This window comes from Oreochromis niloticus, linkage group LG3, assembly GCF_001858045.2.
Source record: "Oreochromis niloticus isolate F11D_XX linkage group LG3, O_niloticus_UMD_NMBU, whole genome shotgun sequence".
Classification (NCBI taxonomy): Eukaryota; Metazoa; Chordata; class Actinopteri; order Cichliformes; family Cichlidae; genus Oreochromis; species Oreochromis niloticus.
Window position 1 is genome coordinate 66551117 of NC_031967.2, and position 22727 is coordinate 66573843.

At 39.5% G+C, this 22727-nt stretch overlaps 1 long non-coding RNA gene across 1 annotated transcript; it reads right to left on the reverse strand.

The window, feature by feature from the left end:
* Nucleotides 1–10849: 10849 nt before the first annotated feature.
* Nucleotides 10850–15162, reverse strand: LOC112846095 (uncharacterized). The gene is made up of 4 exons (XR_003218922.1): nt 15110–15162; nt 14880–15023; nt 11999–12883; nt 10850–11916 (listed from the first exon to the last, which is right to left on the reverse strand). It is a non-coding gene; the product is annotated as an uncharacterized LOC112846095 (long non-coding RNA).
* Nucleotides 15163–22727: the final 7565 nt, after the last annotated feature.

The following is a 22727-nucleotide window of genomic DNA, read 5'->3' on the forward strand; positions in this document are numbered from 1 at the left end:
TGGGAATCTCACAGTCTAAGAAGGCTAACCTGCCACTTTTCTTATCCTCCCTGGTGAATTTGATGTGTTGGTCCACCGAGTTAATGTGATCCATGAATTGTGGTACGTCCTGAGATTTGATTTTCACCCAAGTGTCATCCACATATCTGAACCAATGACTTGGTGGTGTTCCAGGGTAGGATAGCAAAGCCCTCTTTTCCACTTCTTCCATGTACAAATTGGCCACAATGGGTGAAACTGGGGAGCCCATGGCACACCCATGTTTCTGCCTGTAGAATTGACCCTTGTATGTGAAATAGGTGGAATAAAGACACAGTTCCAAAAGCAAACACACTTGATCGATGCTGAGTGGTCCTGTGTCTGAGGTTGAGGTCATCCTTGTCATGGTCCGCGGCCCGGTGTCTGAGGAGCGGATGGGATGCTCACGCCTACGGGTGTGGCTGTCGTCTCCACACCTGCATCCCATTCCAGGCCATCATCAGGTGGACTATTTAACCCCGCTCGGACGGCTGCTCCACGCCAGTCCGTTAGTCACCATTCAGCAGTTATTGTTCGGCATGTTTGAGCCTACACCTGCCTGTCCTCCTGCCCGCCTGGAGTTCAGATAAACCACCGGTCATCATCTTCTCCATCTCCTCTCCCTCTCCTGCGGACCCTCACCCTTCCCTCCGCTTCCCACGGCCCAGCCCTGATCCCTCCCATGGTCCTGATCACGGCATTCCCGAGTTGTTTATCTCCCGGTCCCTTTTGTTCTAACATTAACTCAGCGTGTTTTCCTTTGATCATTCCGGGACACCCTTAGTTAAGAAATAAAGTTTATTCTGCGTGCATCCCTGCGTATTGTGTTTGCTTCTGGGTCCAGCTTGCGTGCTAGACCTACGGTTCTTGACAATCCTGTAATCTCTTACGAACTACCTCCAATGAAGCAACACTCAGTACACTGACAAAGGACACGGACTTTCAAAGCAAAACGGGAAACATGACACAGCGATGTGGACTTGACTAGGAGATACAGTTGACAGGGGAAACAGAAAACATGGAACACAGAAACAGAAACAAGAAGACTAAGAACTCTAACATTGAAACCAAAAGACCAGAAATGATAAATAATGATAAAATCAAAGTTCAATAATAATACAAATCTCAAAACACTGGGTCACCAACCCAGGACCATGACAGTACCAGGTCATGTACTGGGAATCACATCTGCGTCCTTAAATAGTGCCAACACTGATAAAGCTGATAAAGAAACTCCAGTGTAATAATCAGATGATAATCGCCACTACAGGCTGCTGCCGTTTTGTCAGTAATGTTCTGTTGGGATGTAAAATGGTGTTAGTGGAAGCAGTGTGAATCAGCAGAAGTTATCCTTGGGGGCAGTTTATGTGGTTCAAATCAAAATCAAATCAAATCAAAATTTATTTATATAGCACATTTAAAAACAACAATGTCAATCAAAGTGCTTCGCAAATTAAGAGCGAGTAAAATAAATTACCAACAGCAAGACAACAGCAACACCAGACAAACATAGAAGCCTGCCAAATGATAATCAACTAACTTAAGTCAACGCCAAAGTAAAAAGATGAGTCTTAAAGCGAGACTTAATAGACTGAATAGTATCAGAAGTACGAATGGCAATAGGGAGATTATTCCATAGTCTAGGTGCTGTGATAGCAAAAGCACGATCGCCTAAGGTTTTCAGCATAGACTTAGGTTGCATTCAGAGCATCTGATTAGAGGAGTGCTTTTGGGGGGTTATACAGATGGAGAAGTTCTGTTAAATAGCTAGGTGCCATATTCTTTAAAATTTTATAAGTGAGAAGAAGAAATTTAAAATCAATACGAAATTTCACAGGAAGCCAGTGCAAGTTAGCTAAAACCGGAGTAATATGATCATGCATTCTGGCACCTGATAAAAGGCGTGCAGCAGCATTCTGAACTAATTGCAAACGGTTAAGAGAAGAGTGTTGGAGGCCAAAATAAAGGGAGTTACAGTAGTCTAGTCTCGACGTAATGAATGCATGAATAAGCTTCTCAAGGTCCTTGGGGGAAAGAAAAGGCTTGGCTTTAGAAATTTGACGTAGCTGATAGAAACTTGATTAAGCACTGTAGATACTTACTTCTCTAATGCAAAGGAGCTTTCCAAGAATACCCCTAGGTCTCTTACAGTGTGGGAGAGGTTGCTAGCAAGGGGACTGAGGGTATCAGTTAGTCGGTTCAGAGGGACATGGCTATCAAAGACAATAACTTCAGTTTTGCTCTCATTCAAAGTCAGAGAATTTTTAAATATAAACAGGCTCTGACATCATGAAGACAATTAAACAATGTATGCAATAGATCTGTGACATTCAAGCTCAAAGGAAAATATATTTGAATGTCATCGGCATAGCAATGGAAAGAAATATTATATTTCCTTATTATATAATATTAGAAATATTATATAAATATTATATTTCCTATATAGTTCCTTTGAGAGTGTGGGTCTATAAGATTTGTGTAAATGTTTTTCTAGATTGCTTTCTAGAAAGAAAAACAATGACTAAAATGCTTTGTACAAGTACATCAAAAGGTAAGGTGACGGCACCAAGTTTACTTTCCTCTATGGGTCAAAGTTTTTGATAAAGCAAAGCATGAATCAAAAACTGTGATTATTTTCTGGCAGCCAAGCAAACATGCATAGCTTTTGTTTGTCTGGCAAGATGACAAAGACCAAATATTGAATTTGAAATAATTAGAAAATGAAAAAAAATATATTAATGTTTAAAATACTTAAGAAATTTCACATTTAACATAAACTAAATTCAAATAAAAAAGGAATAAAATCCAAATTGTCACTGGCTACTGTTTGATGTCTGAGTGTACTTTCAATCTCAAACAGAGACATCATGTACTGAAGCTTTTCTCTCACGTTTATGGCTACTGAATTATGTTACTGCTGTTATGTCTGCAGTTTCAGTTTAGTGTTTGTTTCCTGCACTGAAGACAGATGTGTATCAGTTAGCCACAAGGAAACAAGGTTTTTTATTACTCCGTGTCAAAAGGCTCATTATGATGGGAATCCTCCTGTATGTTGGAGAAACTGTGGACACCAACGGGCACATCACACCCATATTATGTGGGACTGTCCTCTGTTACGGACCTACTGGAAAGACATTCATGGTACATTACAAGGCATTTTTGGCTGTACATTCCCTCTGGACATGAAGACAATCTTTTTTGGTTGTATACCGCAGAACTGGTCTAAAAATGATATATGTCTGTTAAGAACGTTACTTGTTGCCAGTAAGAAAGGTATAACTAAGAAATGGTCCTCGCAAGATATACCGACTCTATCATTATGGTGGGAAATTACGCTAGAGATTTATACGATGGACGAGGTAACAGCTTATGTCAATGATAGGGTGGGTTGGTTCCGCTCGTGTTGGGATAAGTGGGTCCTATATGCCAATACCCATAAGCCGAGTCTTATTTTCAAAGCTGGAAATTATCCAACCTAGTTAACTAGTCACTCCCGACAGTTTTTTTTTTGCTGTTGTTTGTTTCTTTTTTTCTGTTTGTTTGTTTTTTTTCTTCTTTCTCTTTTCATTCTGTTTTGATTTGTTTTTCTCCTATAAATGGTGTCGATTAATGCCTGTAATCACCAACGTGAAGTAACAGTTTAGAAATAAAGAATTATAATAAAAGGAAACAAATCAAATTTTCCATCTGACACCTTGGTGAAACCCACAGAACCACACGGCAAAAAACTGCGAACAAATGTTTATTAATACTGCAAAGATAACAGCTCACAGGCGTGGAAATATAAATCGACAAGCACACATAAAATATCAATGGCATTGAAGTTACTGTGATCATAGAATATACTACCATGTTTATACAACCTTTGTTGATCTGGCAGGAAAATGCACTCTTAAAACTTCAGTTTATAACATGTGTTTTTTGAATAGTTTGTCTAATTTGGTTGAAAAAGACAAAACAAACAAATTCTTTCAGGATGTGGTTTTCCTCTGGTCTGAAGTGCTGGGGGGACCAGTAAGACACCAGCAGCTGGACGTCAGTGGTTGGACTGGTGGATTACTTCAGTGAAGAGTAGAAGACGTCTGGCTCTGGTTTAAAGCCTGAACACAAACACACACAGTTCAAACAACAGGAAGCATGATTACAAGCTTTGGGGTTCAATCAAGACCTCCAATCTCCACCTCTCTGCACAGACCAGGTCATGTACTGGGAATCACATCTGCATCTTGAATCAACTGTAAAATTCGCGAAACTCAAACGTGGGATACACAGATCTGTGATTAGGTCATCAATGGCATTAAATAATATTAAAAAACCAAAAAGATTTCTCAGGCAGGCTGAGCAGTCAGACTTAAAAACAGGAACCACCACCACATATTGTCCAACAAATACATTCTTGCATCATGGTCTTATAAGTAGGACTGCACCTGAAATTTCATGTTTGTTTAGTAGGTAATATTGTTGGCTTGTCTGTCTGAAATCCCAATTGATCATGGTCATATAAAAACAAAGCTGACACTTGTGAAACTTCATCTGAGATCTATCACAGCAGTTGCCTTTGTGTCAAAGTAACTGAGGACAGACCGCAAAAAATACGAAGGAGATTTTTTCTGGCCTGGTCTTTTATAGCAGATAACCCCTTGAAAATATGCTGTAGTAGATCAAACACAAAAGAAAACCATGAATCAACATATGAACATTACCTGTAAAAAGACCGATGCTGCTGAAGTGAAGCAGAGCAAAGTTACAGATGTTTTAATAGAGAAATAGCTAAGTGTTTTGCAGTTTGGCAGAATTTGTAAAAGTTTCTTCAGTACTGAATAGCAGAAATTAGGCTTTTTTTGTTAAGGGTCATTTTGGGGAAAAAGAAAACAAACAAACAAACAAACAAAAAAAAAACAGTGTCCAAGAGCACTGTACACATCAGCACACTGGTGGGTAATAAGCCAGCAAACAATGTAGAAAATAGAGATTTTTGATGGGAAACTGGCCTTGAACCATAGAGATAAAGCTGTGCAGGAAGTATGCTTTTATCATGGTGGAAGCAAGACACCAAAAGTAAGGAGAATTTGTACTTTAGGTGAAAATTCTTATGAATATAGCGCATGAAACTATGCTTCATGTTTTTTAAACTTGAGGTTTAGTTTTGGTCTTTTGCTGCTGGTTCAGTGAATCTTGGTTGGAGAGTGCAGTGTCAGCATCGGTGCGATGTTGGCTTTCAGCACCCATTGGCATGTACCAGTACGTACCATCAGGTGAACGATCAGCGCTTTGTGTTTCCATCTTTTTGCTGAATATGTTTACCTCCTCTTTAATCATTTGCTGTTTTAGCTCTTTGGTGATTGCTGAAATATTTTTGTGAGCCTTTAACTGAGATTCTGACATTTCTGGCAAAATGCATTTAAAAATTGGTTACAGGATTTAATAAATTGATATTGCGTTATTCAAATTTTTTCTACCTTCAGACCCAGACATGTTTTAAAAGTGATCAGTAAATTCATAAATCAGTTTTTGAAAGAGTCAGTGATGAGCAGCCAGGATAAAGGTTAAATGCTGTGATTACCATCTTGGAATAGTATGAGAAAGAGACTGACAAGCAACCAGTTTTCAGGTACTAGGAATTCAATTCAATTTCAGTTTTTCAACTGAGGCAGAGTTTATGTTGGCTCTGACGGCCATCTCAGTTCCTAAACAGTAGCCAGCAGTAGCAGATTGATCGTAGTGTTGACTTTTTTCATACTTTTTCTTAAACTAAATTTACTTTACACGTTTTGCTGTGTGAATCAGAATGTGGTTTGCTTAGCTTAGAATAGACTTAGAAAAGACTGAAAGACAGCTAGTCTGGCGTCCAGTCTTTTCTTAGTTAAAAGAAGTTTAAAGGATATTCATTAAATATGAATTCAGATATTTTGTGTGTAATTTAGAATGGAAGCCTGAGAAATTTCAACAATGATTACACTGTGTAAAACTTTTCACTGTTATATGTCAAAAGATTGGAGATTGCAATCAACCAAGTTCTGGTTTCTTAAAGTTTCTGAATCAAGTACATAATCCTCTATGCATTTGGCTGTTATAGAGCAAGTTTAGCCAAGAGAGATCAAAGACGTTATTTTGATTGTACCCCAAAATGGCAACGGCCAGCTGGCACATTTCTATGACTGTTTCTGTAAAAAGTACATTGTTTACGTACTGTAGTGTATCATATTTGAATATATGTATATGTATATATATATATATATATGTATTAGGGGTGCAACGATACTCGTATCGATATTGAACCATTCGATACAGTGCTTTCGGTTCGGTACGCATATGTATCGAACAATACAAAATTTTTAATTTATTTTATCAGCTTTTCTTCTGATGATGCTGTCTGTGCTTCAGCCCCCCCCCAAAATGAATCAAAACACCCCCAAAGATTTCTTACTTTTTTGACAATATTTGCTGTTTGTGTGACACACTACTAAAAATATAAAAAGCATACAGTACTTGGTTGAGACGTAACATTTCGACAACAAAAGTATAGGTAACCCCGCCCTCCCGAAATGGTTTGTTCCAGCTCTCCCCTGCTCTGGCTCTAGCATCCTTGCTGCCAGAGCGATGGTGGCTGAGACGCAGCGGAGCGGAGGAGTGAATGCCTGGCTTAAAACAGGACATATTAGATGCATTTAACCTTCAGTTATATAGTTAGGTAGGAATCAGACCATGTTTCTTTTTTAGCTGAAAAACATTACACCCAGGTAACCTGCAGTGTTGAAAACGTGTTTTCCGACGATGATTGCTACCCTACAATCCGTCCTACTCTGTAGTAAAATCAGCGACATTTGACCGTCCTGTTGCTCCCATTGAAATGTATATAGTAAATAATAAAAATAGGCTATATAAATTTATATAACCAATTTAAAATCTAAAACTGGGAATAGTGACAGGCAAAACAGAAACTGTTAAACTGACAAAGAAAAAAAAAAAAATTTTACTCATACAATCTGGAAGTTGTGTCCTCCCTATATTAAAGCTGGTATACAGAATCTGCAAAACAAACTGGGTTGAAACACTTTTGACCCTCTTTAACAACATTCCAGCATAACATTATCATTGATTGGGGAGATTAAAATTAATGATATATTTTTATGTGGTTCAGCCACAACTCTACTAAAACCTCAGCCAGTAATAGGTAGGCCAACTTTTGGACCGTCCAGTTGTCTGTATGACTGCCGCAGTACGTGCATCACATTTGCACACTATCAGAAAGTGCCAAACAGCCCTGGTGGAGTGAGGAGCTGTAAAGAGAAGCAGAGTGGTCTGTTTATATTCTAAAAACGTTTTAAGCTTGTTTCAAAGATTCTGTACTGCAGCTTTAAATGTTTTCCAAAAGCACACATACACTTACCTTATCAGTGTTTCTCAAACTTTTTACAATGTGTACCACCTGATAAAAATGTCAAGCTCTCCCAAGTACCACTATGAAAGCATGAAACTCATAAATCTTACAACACAAAATTAGTATTATTAAATTAGTAAAATTAATATCTGCAGTAAAGATTTTTTCATACATTGTATACATTCTACCACAGGCAAAGTTGCCTCCATTTTTATCATTTTTTTAAAAAATATTTTGTAATAATCTATTCTGTTTTGGGAGTGTTTTTTTTTAATGTATCTGTATTATATTACATACACATTAAAAGTGAATCTCTGTCCAAAAAAATGCACTCAGTTTATTTTTTACTCACTATGAGCATCATTCATTATTCTCCCCCAGTAATTAAGGTTAGGATATGTTTTTTTTTTTTTAATTCCAATCCAATCTTCTTTTGCAGCATTTAGATAACCTTTATCAGATTTGATGGTTTTGTTACAGACTTTTCAAAAAAGTGTTTTGCTTTTCTTTCACACATGTGGGGATTAAATTGTGTTAAAATGTACAAAACAGTGATGTCATGTTTTGTGACGAGGACCCAGGCACAGAGAGACTTGATGAATTTAAGAATCTTATGATTTGATAAAGAAATTTGCAGACTTGCATAGAGATGGTAAAATTATGATGACTGATAACGGAGATGAAGACAACAGACGATGAGGACAGGGAGGAACAGGGGTTTAAATGCACCAAGGAGACAGTCAGAGAGAACTCGGGACAACTGGAGAAATTTAAGGATGCAGGGACTGACAGAGACAGGGAAGACCTCTCATCGTGACGTGTAAAGTTCATCTTGCCTGGCTGGGCAGCTTTGTGGGTGCTCAGCACCCCCAAAGCTCTGATCCTAGAATCGCCCCTGTCATGGACAAAAGTAAAACAGTGTGTCGGATGTGCGACGCAATGCTCAATTACATGGGTGGGAACTACTGTGTTAGCGCAGTTTGCTCGTTAACGTGTTGACTCCGACAAGCCCCACGCACGGGGCGATCTGCGGTAGCTCGTTAACGGAGATTTGCCGTGTTGTGGCGTTAACATCATTTCAGATTAACGCTGACAGCACTTGTGGGAACACAACGAATATGACTGCACATTTACGCCGACATCATCCTAGTGCAAAGACAAGTGGAAGCAGACAAAAACAACAAGCACGCATGCTACAAACTTTACCCGAGTCATTTAGACAACCGTTAGCACATGATTCTCCTTATGGGGACCTGATATTGATTGATTGATTGATATACCTTTATTAGTCCCACAAGGGGGAAATTTCATAAGGCTGCCGACCTATTGCACGCAATGGCGGCGCCATCTTACCCTCCGACCATACATACATTACACAAAACATCACATGGGGAAGACAGGTCAGAGAGGTATAACAATGGAAAATGCACAACATGAGGAAAGATAAGGAGAAAAAAAATAACTCCCCCCAGACTGAGCTCCAACAGGGAGATCAGTTTGAGAACAGAAAAAAAACACCTCTGCACATAGCACATGAAAAGACTCTTAATACACCAAAGAAACACATGACAAGCAATATGTTTAATATGCTGCTGAGAATATAGCCCAGAAGAAGCGTATAGTATAGCTCTTATTTTGGAAAGAGCCATTTCTCTGTAATAAACTGTCTTTTCCAAAGATGAGTGATTTCTCGATCAGATAGATTTATTTTTTTTATTATTTTGTTGTTTCAGCAACATTAAATTTAAAAACTGTACTTTTGAGTTAAATATATATTTATAATTTTAATAAATGACAAATTAAAAAAGCATGAACATTTTTTTGTATCGAAAAAATATTGAACCGTGACAACAAAGTATCGAACCGAACCGAACCGTGAATTTTGTGTATCGTTGCACCCATATGAAGAGCAGAATTGGCTGAAATCTTTGGCTTCTATAATCTGTAAAAGCTTAAGATTTTAAGATGTATTCATATCAAAGATAAAGAGTCAGTTCAGACCTGCAGTTGGTCCTCGTGGTGTTTGAACTTGAATTCAGCCTGATTTGTTTTTCATGTCTTCTCCTCCATCATCAGTTATCAGGAGAGCAGACAGTCAAAGTACAAGAATTCAAACAAACACAGAGATTCTACTTACAGAGCAGACACAGCACAGATGTTTCCTTCATCGTCCTTCTCACTCATTTGAGCTTTTTTTCATTTCTCTCACTGACACCAAGTAAAGCCCGCCCTCTTCCTCTGAGCACCAGCTTTCTATTGGTTCAAACACAGTGAGTGGGGACTAAATTCTAAAAAAAGAAAAAAAAAAACCATAAATGATGAAAAAAAAACCTAATTAAACATATAATTTTAACAGAGTGGCTTGCCTCAAACATTTATCGGTTCACACAGATCAAAAGAAAAATCCTAAAAATGAAATGTCCTCTGTTCTCAGTGATCTATAGTTTGGTTGATGAACAAATCCATGTCCATGTAGTTACGTCCCCCTCAGTGAGAGAGGCAGATATGAGCTGAAACACAGGAATCAAACCAGGGACGCTGCTGTTATGGAGCTGAACTGGAACCATTCAGACACTGAGGCCCTCTGAACACATTTTAATTACAGCTGTGCAGAGACACACTGATGACTGACTGGAACACTATGATTCACATTTTACATTAACACCATCCTCCCAGGGCAACACAGTATGGTGTGGGATCATTTGTGTGTGCTCAACCCATGTTTGCTATGGTTATTTCTGACTTTCTTCCACAGTCCCAAACTATTTTTTGGTTTATGCAGATTGGTGATTCTAAATTGCCCGTAAGTGTAAGTGCACATGAAAATCTGTTTCTCTCTGTTATCCCTCTTCAGTGTGTACCCAGCTTGTCCACTGTGACCCTGTTAAGAATAAGCAGAAGAGAATGGAGGGATGGACCATCCCCCCACGTGGTTTATATTTGGCCACTACTGAGACAATTTTTACTTTAAATACTAACATGGATACAGGCTGAACATCAATAATACTTTCATAGTAATACTGAGGATGTGCTGTTCTTAATACAAGTCATTTTAATTGTGGATGAAGATTATATTCACTTAAATATGTGTTTAGAATTGTGACGAACGAGTCTGCTTCCAGATCAGATTGTAACAGTGCAACAGTTTTAAGATGTGCTTGTTGTCAACTCAGTATTCTGACTTCACAGTCATTTTTAAATGTAATGTAAAAAAAAAAGCAAAGATGAGTGAACAAGAAAATTGTGTATGTTTTAATTTATTTAGACATATAAAAAAGTCAAACTTAATGTAAACCAAACCTTCTGATAAAGTAACATTATCATTGCATTATTGTTTTCAGTGAATGATCATCATAATACTCCACCTTGAAGTACTTGTATTATTTTGTTAAACATTTTAAGACTTTTAACATTCCTACTCTAAATAACAAAAACAAAAAACCAGCTGTTCTGGAGAACTTTGTCCACCTTTGATTGTCTTTAAGTTGTGTTGGAGCCACAGAGAGCAAATCTTTGTTCTTCATGGAGAACCAGTGAGGCTGTTTGGACTTTCCTATGAAACATCAGTGCAGGAGTCTCTCAGTACATCTGTTTACAGTGAGGACAAAGAAGCAGCAGAAACAGACACAGAGAAAACATGGACAAGACGAGCAGCAGCAAATAGTCTGCAGGGAGAGAGAGCATGCAGCTGCTGCAGCACTTCCTGTCAATCGCATGACTGTACTTAGAGTACAGGAGAGTAACTGAGTACATTTGATCTTGTTGATTGAGGTGATTTTATTCTTTATATTGTGTTAGATAAAGTCTGACAGCTTATCTTAAATTCATTTAATATGATGTGTTTTCACAGATGAAACCAGCCAACAGTAAATCAGATGCTTCACACTAACTCCACATGGCATTCATCTGTAACCAGCAAAGTGAAGCTTTAATCCTGGTTCAGATTGATTAACATTAACAATCTGTTAATCCACTGAATATAAATAACAACAAATTATAAGGTCACTGAGGTCAATATTTTTTAAACAGTATATATTAAAAAAAAATGGCACAAACCAACGTGTGACAGAATAAAAGACTTTTACTTTGAAAATACTGGGTTGTGCATGACTCATATAAGGACTGATAACTGCTTGGTTTAGGGCCAGAGTCATCAAGTAAACAACTTCTCCTCTTCCATATTTATACAAACACAGCTGCTCCTGCAAAAGATGGGAGCTGTACAAAATATTTTTTTTACTGTTTTTAAAATTTATTGTTTTGACTGTATTGCAATGATTGTGATATGGTTTCCGAAAGAGACTCAGGCGCAGGTCAGGATGTTCCTTTAAGCGAAGAACAGTGCGTTTATTCACAGTGAACACAATCACCAAGTGGCTATATACAACGTGCAGGGGAAAGGGGTCCGGGTCGCCAGGGTCCGTGGAGAAACAGGGTTGGGGAAAAGGTGCTCCACACTTTCTGTACAAAAACTCCTCCTCAGTCACTCCTCTCAGAATCTGGTTTCCAAAAACGATCTAAACACAAAAGGTCAGGTTAGCGGGATAATAACAAAGGACTTTCAAGATACAGGTTGGCAGATACACAAGTTTGACTGACGCTGATAGCTCAACGATCCAGCGAAGACTAGTGCAGACTCGCCATCTTAAGTAGTGCAGTACTCAGCTGGAATCAGCGGCCGGTGCGATGATGAGAGCAGGTGTGTGGGCCAGCAGCGGGAGCCCGCAATGAGCGTCGCCGCGGCAAGAGAGAGAGAGAGAGCGAGAGGGGGAGAGAGCAAAAAACCCACAAACATATTGCCTAATAGAGGGTCGCCCAGCGGGGCACAGGGACCATGACAGATTGTCTCTTCAGAGTTCAGGCCTTTTTTAATGGCAACTGGATGACAGGTGCTGCACCTTTAATGTGAAATAGTAAGAGGAAAATTTCTAAACCCTGGTTACAGCCCTGCTCATAATCTGTACTGGAGCTTGTTTCTGTGGTGTTAAACCCATGACAAGTTCAGTTTTAATTGTAATTCTTTGTTTTCTGGACTGAAACCCCCCCCCCCCCACACAGTTAACCACAACTAAACCATCGCAGCTGTTTTGCCATCTGATACTTTGGTGTAACCCAAAAAATCACATGAGAAAAACAAGTGAGAACAACAGTTTTTTAATCCTACAAGGAAACAAAATCACTATTATGGGAAAAAGAACAAAGTGCCAAACTCATACACTGAGTATGAGTAACAGAAAACTTATTTTGGCCATAAAACATTTTATTATTGTTAACTCCAGTTAAACTTGAGTGATTTTAACGCACATGAGTTTAAATAAGTGGAAAAAGGGAGAGAAAATACATAGAGCAATCTTTTGAACATGTGGATGTCCTCTGGTCTTAGGTGCTGGGGGGACCAGTTAGAGACCAGCAGCTGGACGTCAGTGGTTGGACTGGTGGACTACTTCAGTGAAGAGTAGACGACATCTGGCTCTGGTTTAAAGTCTGAACACAAACACACACAGTTCAAACAACAGCAAACATGATTACAAGATTTGTAGTTCAATCAAGACCTCCAAACTCAATCTCTCTGCATTACACACAGTCCCAGTTCAGACGTTAATGGGAGCCACCTCATTTACACCTGCTTCATAAAAGGTTGATACAAGGTCAAACCTGAAACCCACCGATCTGTAGCAATTAGCTTATAAATTAAATGACACTTAAAAGCCAAAAGCTTTTCTCTTTCTCTCCCTCGCCCTCCCTCTCTCTCTCTGCTCTGTTCACTAGGTGAGTGAGCGATGAGACTTCAAAGTGTAACAGTGAGCAGTGGTGTAGCAGTGAAAGCAGAAGTGGGTGTTTAAAATTTGACCAAGCTATTTGAAAAATATAAAATAACAGAGGACCTAAAAGTGAACCTTGTGGTACAACATGGGTAATGCGAGCTGTAGATGGTGACATATAATCTATGATGACCATGACAGTTGTTTGTAAGAGATGTGAATGAAACCAATCAACTGCATTTTTTAATGAATCATTTTCACTGAATGTCTCAAATACTGGGTTATCATCTACTGAGTTGAAAATCAAGAAAATGGCAAAGACGAGGACAGACAGGGACCGTTATTATATCAGGAAGTGCAGGAGATAATTAACAAGGATGTGAGGGCAACTATGAAGGCTCAGGTTTACATAGTGAGCTGGTACCTATTTGACAGTACATCTTGTCACCATGTTACAGAGAAATGCTACAGCAATATAATAACTGGTGTAACAAATTACCTTCCTTGGGAGTGAATACTTAATGTGAACTTAAAGCACAGACCTCATTTTAAATTAATGTTAATGCTCAATTTGAACATTCACCACTGGGACTGTTAATAAATAAAATCTTAACAACTTTAACAAGACAACAAGCTTTATTTTGTTCTTATTAATATTTAGTTTTTAGCTACATTTGAATAAAAACCTCAGAGATTTCAGTTTTGTTTGCATAGAATGCAGCATATTTCTTAACGCAAATGTGTAATTCTTACTTCTGTCACTGATAAACTTTAAAGGAATTGTTTAAAATGTCAGAAAAACTGTTTCCTTTTGGAGAGATGGGCAGTTTGATATCCTGAATTTCGGTCAAGTTCAGGATAGCTTAGTCACTCTGCTGACCCACAACTGCACACCATCACACAGCTCCAACCCTGGTTATTTGTTTATAACTGATGACTTCTGTTCTCTCTGTTGAGTAGATTACAGTTGGATCACTCTCTGCACATGAAATGATTGCATGTACAATGATGACAGTATTGTTTTATTATTACACTATAACTGTGGCAGTACGGTTTTATTTCAGGTTATGCAGAAATTAAATTACAGGTTTTATACACAGTTGTTGTTGTTTTTTTTTACTTCATACACCTCTGCTGAAAAATGTCTTACCAGAAAGAGGTGGTGAGAATAGAAGGCAGATGACCACAAAGCTGACATTTTCTTTTAATACAGACTGAGACGCTTCACCACAGAGCACAAAGCAAACATGTTCTCACAACATGAACACTTCTGTTAGCCAAACCAGGACACACTGTGGTCAGAGGTCTCATCACCCTCAGACTACAGTTAACTGGTGTCAACAATAGGAAGTCGCTTCTGTGGTTTCACATACAGAAAGTCAAAATAATTAATTTTATCAAAGTAGGTTGGGTCTGATCAGTTTTTCTCTTAAGACATAGTAGTGACAGTGATGTATACCTGACAACTTTGCATACTAAATTATAATCAGTTCTGCTGTGGAATTTAATTAATGGTCATTTATGGCACTGCCAAAAGTCACAACATATCCTTTCGAATTTAACAGCAAAGGCTAGATAAAATTTTAAATGTCAAAAACTTTTTTTTTTCTATATATCTAATTTCCAACAATTGGCAGGTATTTAATACATTTAACTATAATAAAAGGTTTGATTGTTCACTAAACCAAAAGGACATATTTAAAATCCAGATATCTCACCTTCAGGTTTCTTGTGAACATATCTTCTCACCAGCAGAACCAGTAACACCAGTAGAACCACAACACAGACTAATCGAACACATGACAGCACAGAGAGAACGGGAGGAGAGGTGGATGTAGGTGGAGGTGTGGTGGTGTCTTCCCCTAAAACAAAGCAAACACAGTCATTAAGTTGTCGTCACATTGTGAATGTTGAAAGCTGCAGAAACACAGACAGGTGAGTGTGTCACCTGTGACAGTGATCCAGCTGGATGGAGACTCTCCATGACCGCTGATGTCACACTTGTAGAGGCCTTCATCAGACCTGGAAACATGCTGGATGGTCATGTGACCTGTAGGCTGCTTCCTGATGAGGGAGCCATCTTTATAGAAAGCAGCTGGGAGGTTGGAGGGAGTGGTCTTTGTTTTACAGAGCAGAGTGACGTCATCTCCCTCCATCACAGGGAGGACAGGACTCTGCAGGATCACTGATCCACCTCAACACAGAGACAAACTACAGCATTTCATCCATTTACACACAGCTTCATCAACACTAACTCCACACACTCAGCTTACCAGTGACTGTCAGGTTAACCATGTTACTGATGGGACCCTCTCTGGACTCACACCAGTAAACTCCACTGTCCAATGGGAGTACAGCAATGTTACAGGTAGGAGCAGCTGATGTTCCCCACCCATCTCCACACTGAGTCCTCTGTTGTTTGCTTGTGTTTCTCCTCAGAGTCCATCCAGCAGAGCTGTCGTCCTCCTCACAGCTCAGATACACAGATTGATCTTTAAAGAACTGAGAGTAGCTGGGACTCACAGTCAGACGAGCTGTGAGGGTTAAAATGAAAAACTGAAGATCAGTTCTACTTTTGTTAGAACAATAGCATAATTATCCCTTCTTTACTTCAGTTTTCTATGTGAGCTCCATTGTGAAACATGAACCCAATCAGGTCATATCAGTGAGCATTTCTCAGGTTTAAACTGTGACAGAAGAAGGTTACTGACCTTGGTTTGTTGTGCAGCTCAGCAGTGAGATCAGAACTAAAGAGAAATGACACTCAGGTTGATTTGAGGTGAACATAAAGAACAACTCCACACAAACAGCTGACAAACACACAAACTCATCTGTGATATATCTGCTCATTTTAGTCTGATGGCAGTAACATGCTTCAGTAAAGTTTGAGCAACACAAGATTGGAGTGTGTGTAAATTAAAAAAACAAAACAAAAAAACAAACATAAACATCTTTTGGAAGATCTCACAAGTATTGATAGAGTTTAGATTCTTCATGACATCAGTTTCTATCTTAAAACCGCAGTGGGGGCACTGGTTTAGCTCAATGTGTTAGCAGTTGAACACGTGGTTTGAAAGCAGCGTCCGGTGTCTTCCCCTCTCTTTCTCCCTGATTTGCTGTACATCTTTACTTACTAATATTAATAATAAAAGAACGGCACTGGGCACTGACCTATATGTCCTATATGTCAATTAAATATAAAATATCCACTACTTTTGAATAACACAGTAAAGTCATGTGTTCACTGTCCAGCTGTGTTGATATAATGAGTGAATGATTTGAGCTTTTCACTGCCTGCTGTGTTTCCTCGACTCCTGAGCAAAGATAAAGAGTCAGTTCAGACCTGCAGTTGGTCCTCGTGGTGTTTTGAACTTGAATTCAGCCTGATTTGTTTTTCATGTCTTCTCCTCCATCATCAGTTATCAGGAGAGCAGACAGTCAAAGTACAAGAATTCAAACAAACACAGAGATTCTACTTACAGAGCAGACACAGCACAGATGTTTCCTTCATCGTCCTTCTCACTCATTTGAGCTTTTTTCATTTCTCTCACTGACACCAAGTAAAGCCTGCCCTCTTCCTCTGAGCACAGGCTTTTCTATTGGTCAAAGACAGAGGTGGGGTGTAGTGGATGTCCCCCTCAGTGAGAGAGGCAGATATGAGCTGAAACACAGGAATCAAACCAGGGACGCTGCTGTTATGGAGCTGAACTGGAACCATTCAGACATTGAGGCCCTCTGAACACATTTTAATTACAGCTGTGCAGAGAAACACTGATGACTGACTGGAACACTAAGGCTACGTTCACACTGCAGGCGAACGCGGATCAAATCCGATTTTTCTGACCCTATGCGACCCATATCCGATCTTGGTATGACAGTGTGAACGGCACAAATCCGATATTTTCAAATCCATCTGGGTCACTTTCGTATGTGGTACTGAATCTGATACATATCCGATGTTTTAGAAAGCGACTGCTGTGTGAACGGTCATGTCGCATTAAATCCGTCTTTTACGTCACTGACACAACAGACGCCAATTATCAGCGCCGGAGAAGACATCGCGAACGCTTCCTGGCCATCCAGTGTAGATGTCAGTGAAACTGTTGGGAAGACAACGTGAACATTTTATTTGTACTGTATAATCTGCAGATTCTGACAGAAATCTGCAACTATCCTTTGAAGCACCGCTCCTCTAAAACAGCAATAAGGATCATTATTAGGTTATCTACATTATTATGTAAATAACAAAATAACTTAAAGCAAAAATTGGGAAACGTAAAGTCCGAAGTCTTTATATTAAGGGCCATCAGTCAAACAATGTTGTTTGCTCTGGGTCTAAACAGAGCGCGTTGTGTGTGACATCTTCCTTTGCTCATGCGGGCCGCTTTGAGGGTTCACACTAGAGAGCGTTTGCTGTCGCATTTTATTTGTAGTGTGAACAAGCAGACAAAAAAAAATCGTATTTGATCAAAAAATCGGAATTGAGCATTAAGACATGCAGTGTGAACGTAGCCTAAGATTCACATTTTACATTAACACCATCCTCACACATGGTTTATATATGGCCACTAGAGGGAGATGTTGGACTTTAAACAATAACATGGATACAAGCAGATTATCAGTGATGCTTCCAAAACTATAAATTTATTCTCACCCAAACCAATTTACTCAGGAACAAATCAAACACTGAAAATATCCAAACAATAACCTTTTTAAGTTATCTAAGTGACTTACAGTGGCTTGCAAAAGTATTCGGCCCCCTTGAACTTTCCCACATTTTGTCACATTACAGCCACAAACATGAATCAATTTTATTGGAATTCCACGTGAAAGACCAATACAAAGTGGTGTACACGTGAGAAGTGGAACGAAAATCATACATGATTCCAAACATTTTTTACAAATAAATAACTGTAAAGTGGGGTGTGCGTAATTATTCAGCCCCCTTTGGTCTGAGTGCAGTCAGTTGCCCATAGACATTGTCTGATGAGTGCTAATGACTAAATAGAGTGCACCTGTGTGTAATCTAATGTCAGTACAAATACAGCTGCTCTGTGACCGCCTCAGAGGTTGTCTAAGAGAATATTGGGAGCAACAACACCATGAAGTCCAAAGAACACACCAGACAGGTCAGGGATAAAGTTATTGAGAAATCTAAAGCAGGCTTAGGCTACAAAAAGATTTACCAAGCCTTGAACATCCCACGGAGCACTGTTCAAGCGATCATTCAGAAATGGAAGGAGTATGGCACAACTGTAAACCTACCAAGACAAGGCCGTCCACCTAAACTCACAGGCCGAACAAGGAGAGCGCTGATCAGAAATGCAGCCAAGAGGCCCATGGTGACTCTGGACGAGCTGCAGAGATCTACAGCTCAGGTGGGGGAATCTGTCCATAGGACAACTATTAGTCGTGCACTGCACAAAGTTGGCCTTTATGGAAGAGTGGCAAGAAGAAAGCCATTGTTAACAGAAAACCATAAGAAGTCCCGTTTGCCACAAGCCACGTGGGGGACACAGCAAACATGTGGAAGAAGGTGCTCTGGTCAGATGAGACCAAAATGGAACTTTTTGGCCAAAATGTAAAACGCTATGTGTGGCGGAAAACTAACACTGCACATCACTCTGAACACACCATCCCCACTGTCAAATATGGTGGTGGCAGCATCATGCTCTGGGGGTGCTTCTCTTCAGCAGGGACAGGGAAGCTGGTCAGAGTTGATGGGAAGATGGATGGAGCCAAATACAGGGCGATCTTGGAAGAAAACCTCTTGGAGTCTGCAAAAGACTTGAGACTGCGGCGGAGGTTCACCTTCCAGCAGGACAACGACCCTAAACATAAAGCCAGGGCAACAATGGAATGGTTTAAAACAAAACATATCCATGTGTTAGAATGGCCCAGTCAAAGTCCAGATCTAAATCCAATCGAGAATCTGTGGCAAGATCTGAAAACTGCTGTTCACAAACGCTGTCCATCTAATCTGACTGAGCTGGAGCTGTTTTGCAAAGAAGAATGGGCAAGGATTTCAGTCTGTAGATGTGCAAAGCTGGTAGAGACACACCCTAAAAGACTGGCAGCTGTAATTGCAGCAAAAGATGTGTCACGGTCTGGCAGGCAGACCGTGGGGATGTGAGGAATGAGGACCCAAAATGCAGGACTTGATGATGAAGGCAGTGCGTTTATTTACAGTGGTGAAAATCCAAACAACAATAAATCCCCCGTGCGATCCCGACTCCTGTTCCGCGTCTTCTCCCTTATCCCGTGCTCCGTGCTCTGTCTTCGTTCCCTGTGTACTGTCCGTGTGCTGCTTCCCGGTCGCCACAATTCCTCCAGGGGAAACACGCATACAAAAGGCAGCCGTGAGTACAAAACCTAACGGCAGACTTGCAGTAACCTTGCACATTGACTAAGACTGACGGGAAGTCAGTCAACGATCCAGCGTCGAGGAGCTCTCAGCCACACTGTTTTGAAGCTCCTCTGACGAGGCTTGATCGGCGCCAGGTGTGTGTGGATTCCTGGGTGTGACCCGTCAGCTGGCAGGGCCACACCCACCAGGCCTAAAAGTGCCTGCCACGACCGCACCCTCACACACACGCACACACCCATAAACACCTGACAGTACACAAACACGGAACACAGGGGTCCGTTCTTCGTACCTCGCTAAGTAAGTTAGCTGGATTTGATTGTTGACGATTTCGCGTGATCTTGGATCATTCAGTTCTCCGAAGCTCATCTGGGACTTGCTGTCATAGCAACAGATCCGTAAGCGTAAACCTGCTTGGGAGCAGGTTTACTTTATGTAAACAGGATTAGATCGCGGCCACTCAGGTATGTCCGCTTCATTTATACGAAAGCAACAGCGATATTTCTCCACTGTTTTTCCATAAATAAATATTATCAATGTAACTAAAGATAATGCAGCATTTGATTCTTTTATTGATTTCATACAGATACATACAGGTCATTTCCTAAAAAAAGGGAAATGTACTATTAATCATTCTATTTCATGTATTTAATTATTTCAGATGTAATTCATAGTTTAGAGTAGTAATAGTAAATTACTTCGTGTAATCAAGATGAGAGACCACGGCTATAAAAGCGAAGGTGGATTTGGGAAGTCTGTCGCAGCCATGTCCTGTCCGTTTGTACGCGAGCAAGGAAGGTGCAAGATTGATAAGGAGAGTTTACAGAATTTAGCGTATATTGCGGGATAGACAGGATCCTTTAGCTCAGCGCGACAGTGTGCTCATAGAGAGATATCGATTTTCCCGTGAGGGTATTATTTACTTAACACTCTCTCTCTCACACTCTCTCTCTCTCCCTATATATATATATATATATATATATATATATATATATATATATATATATATATATATATATATATATATATATCTCCCGACTTACTGTGCATGCTTCAGTCACCCCTTGCATGGGAACAGGTAAAAGTGATGGAGTGTTATGTCAAACTACACACAAAAAACCCACAATGTCAATAAATGTCACAGTACAAAAAGCCGGGGTGTGACGAGGGGGTGCAGGACCACCACCTGTCTTTATTTGCTCTGCCCTTTTCTTGGTTGCTGTTATAAACAAACAAACAGATTATTCCAGGGTCTCTTTTCAAGAGACTAAAAGCAATATAAGTGATAAATATTACCATTCTGTAGAATATTCTTATATTTCACTTTTACTTGTTCCCATGTTCTAGTGGGTCCTGTTGTGGCTCTAATGTGAAAGAGGATATGATGTAATATAATATAATGTGGTATAATATAATATCACATGATATAATGTAATATCATGGATCACTTACGAGTTTAATTTGTCAGCAACTTTCTGCCAGCCCTCTCTCCTTGCTTTTGCAGCCTTTGCAGTGTTCCCTTGCGTTTTAATTAAACTCTGAAACTCCTGATATCCCTCAATAAAGAGTTCTTGCTCTGCTGCCGTCAAATACTGAGCGCGCTCCTTCGACATCTTCGCCGACCAATCACAGGGTTGCCGATCAATGTTTCTACTATCGATGCGTAGCCCCTTTTAAGCCACCCAGTGATCTCAGATTACTTCATCCAGCTGTACTAATCGTCAACAACAGGTGTGTTCGGAGAACCGGATTAGCGAGCTCAAAGTTAGCGCGATGATTTGATCTTGGATGTAGTAAGTGAGGTACGAAGAACGGACCCCTGGTCACTACCATTGGAACAACAGCACTGTTACTCTGGCCATGAAACATATAGTTATATTATCACTGTTTTAAGAGTATATGTAAAACTCCACTTAAAGTAGGATGTGTTTTTTGAATCACATGAGCCTCAATAATAAAAAATAAACAAAAAACGCATAAAAAATCTTGAACATATGAATGTCCTCTGGTCTGAGGTGCTGGGGGGACCAGTTAGAGACCAGCAGCTGGACATCAGTGGTTGGACTGGTGGACTACTTCAGTGAAGAGTAGACGACGTCTGGCTCTGGTTTAAACTCTGAACACAAACACACACAGTTCAAACAACAGGAAACATGATTACAAGCTTTGTAGTTCAATCAAGACCTCCAATCTCCACCTCTCTGCATCACACACAGTCCCAGTTCAGACTTCACTGGGAACCAGCTCAGATACAAATCACTCACGCTTCCATACTGCTCACATAAAACATAGATAAAATTATCAAAACTCAAACCTGAAACCACAGATCTGTTTGATGATCCACTGGATTAAATGACATTAAAAAAACAAATATTTTCTGCTTCGAGCTTCATTCCCTCTCTCTGTGTGTTAACCGGGTGGGTGAGCAGTGAAAGGATACGTGGGTGTTTGAAGTTTGCAACATTGGCTCTTTGCAAGCATCACCACAGAAAGCATGCTAACAGAAAGCTGGTCAAGAACCCAGAATAAGAACCCCGATGTAACCCAAGTTTTTTGGGGTTTTTTTGTAAGTTTAGTGGTGATTATATTACAGTACATTTTATGGTCATGTTGTGGAGAATCTCTAAAGTAATGTAACGAATACCGAAACTAATTACTCTCACTGTGAAGTTATTAAGTACCTACTGCATGAATTTTAAGTAATTAGTATTGTAAATATATTACGTTCTTTGAGTAATGACCACACCACTGCACATAACATATGCACAATCTCTACATTTAAAGTTGATGTCTTCTGCTTTCTGTGGTACACAGTAAAGTTAGAACAGGAAGCAAGCAAAAGCAAAATAGTTCCACACACAAGCGGTATTTAATTTAATGTAATTTAATTTAATTTAATTTAATTTAATTTAATTTAATTTAATTTAATTTAATTTACTTTTATTTGATTTGATTTGATTTGATTTGATTTAATTTAATTTTTGCCTACATTTAAATGGAAAACTGACAGCTTGCAGTTCTGTTTCAACAAGATAATCTGTCTTACATCCTTTTGCTCATAAACTTTAAAGGAATAGTTTAGTTTCAGAGAAAGTTTCTTTCTGATAAAGATTAGAAGTGTGACATCTTGATCTCAATTCATGATTAGTTTACTTTAGGATTAAGACTAAAACAGGGTGAGCAGCTCAGTTGGCTGTGTCCG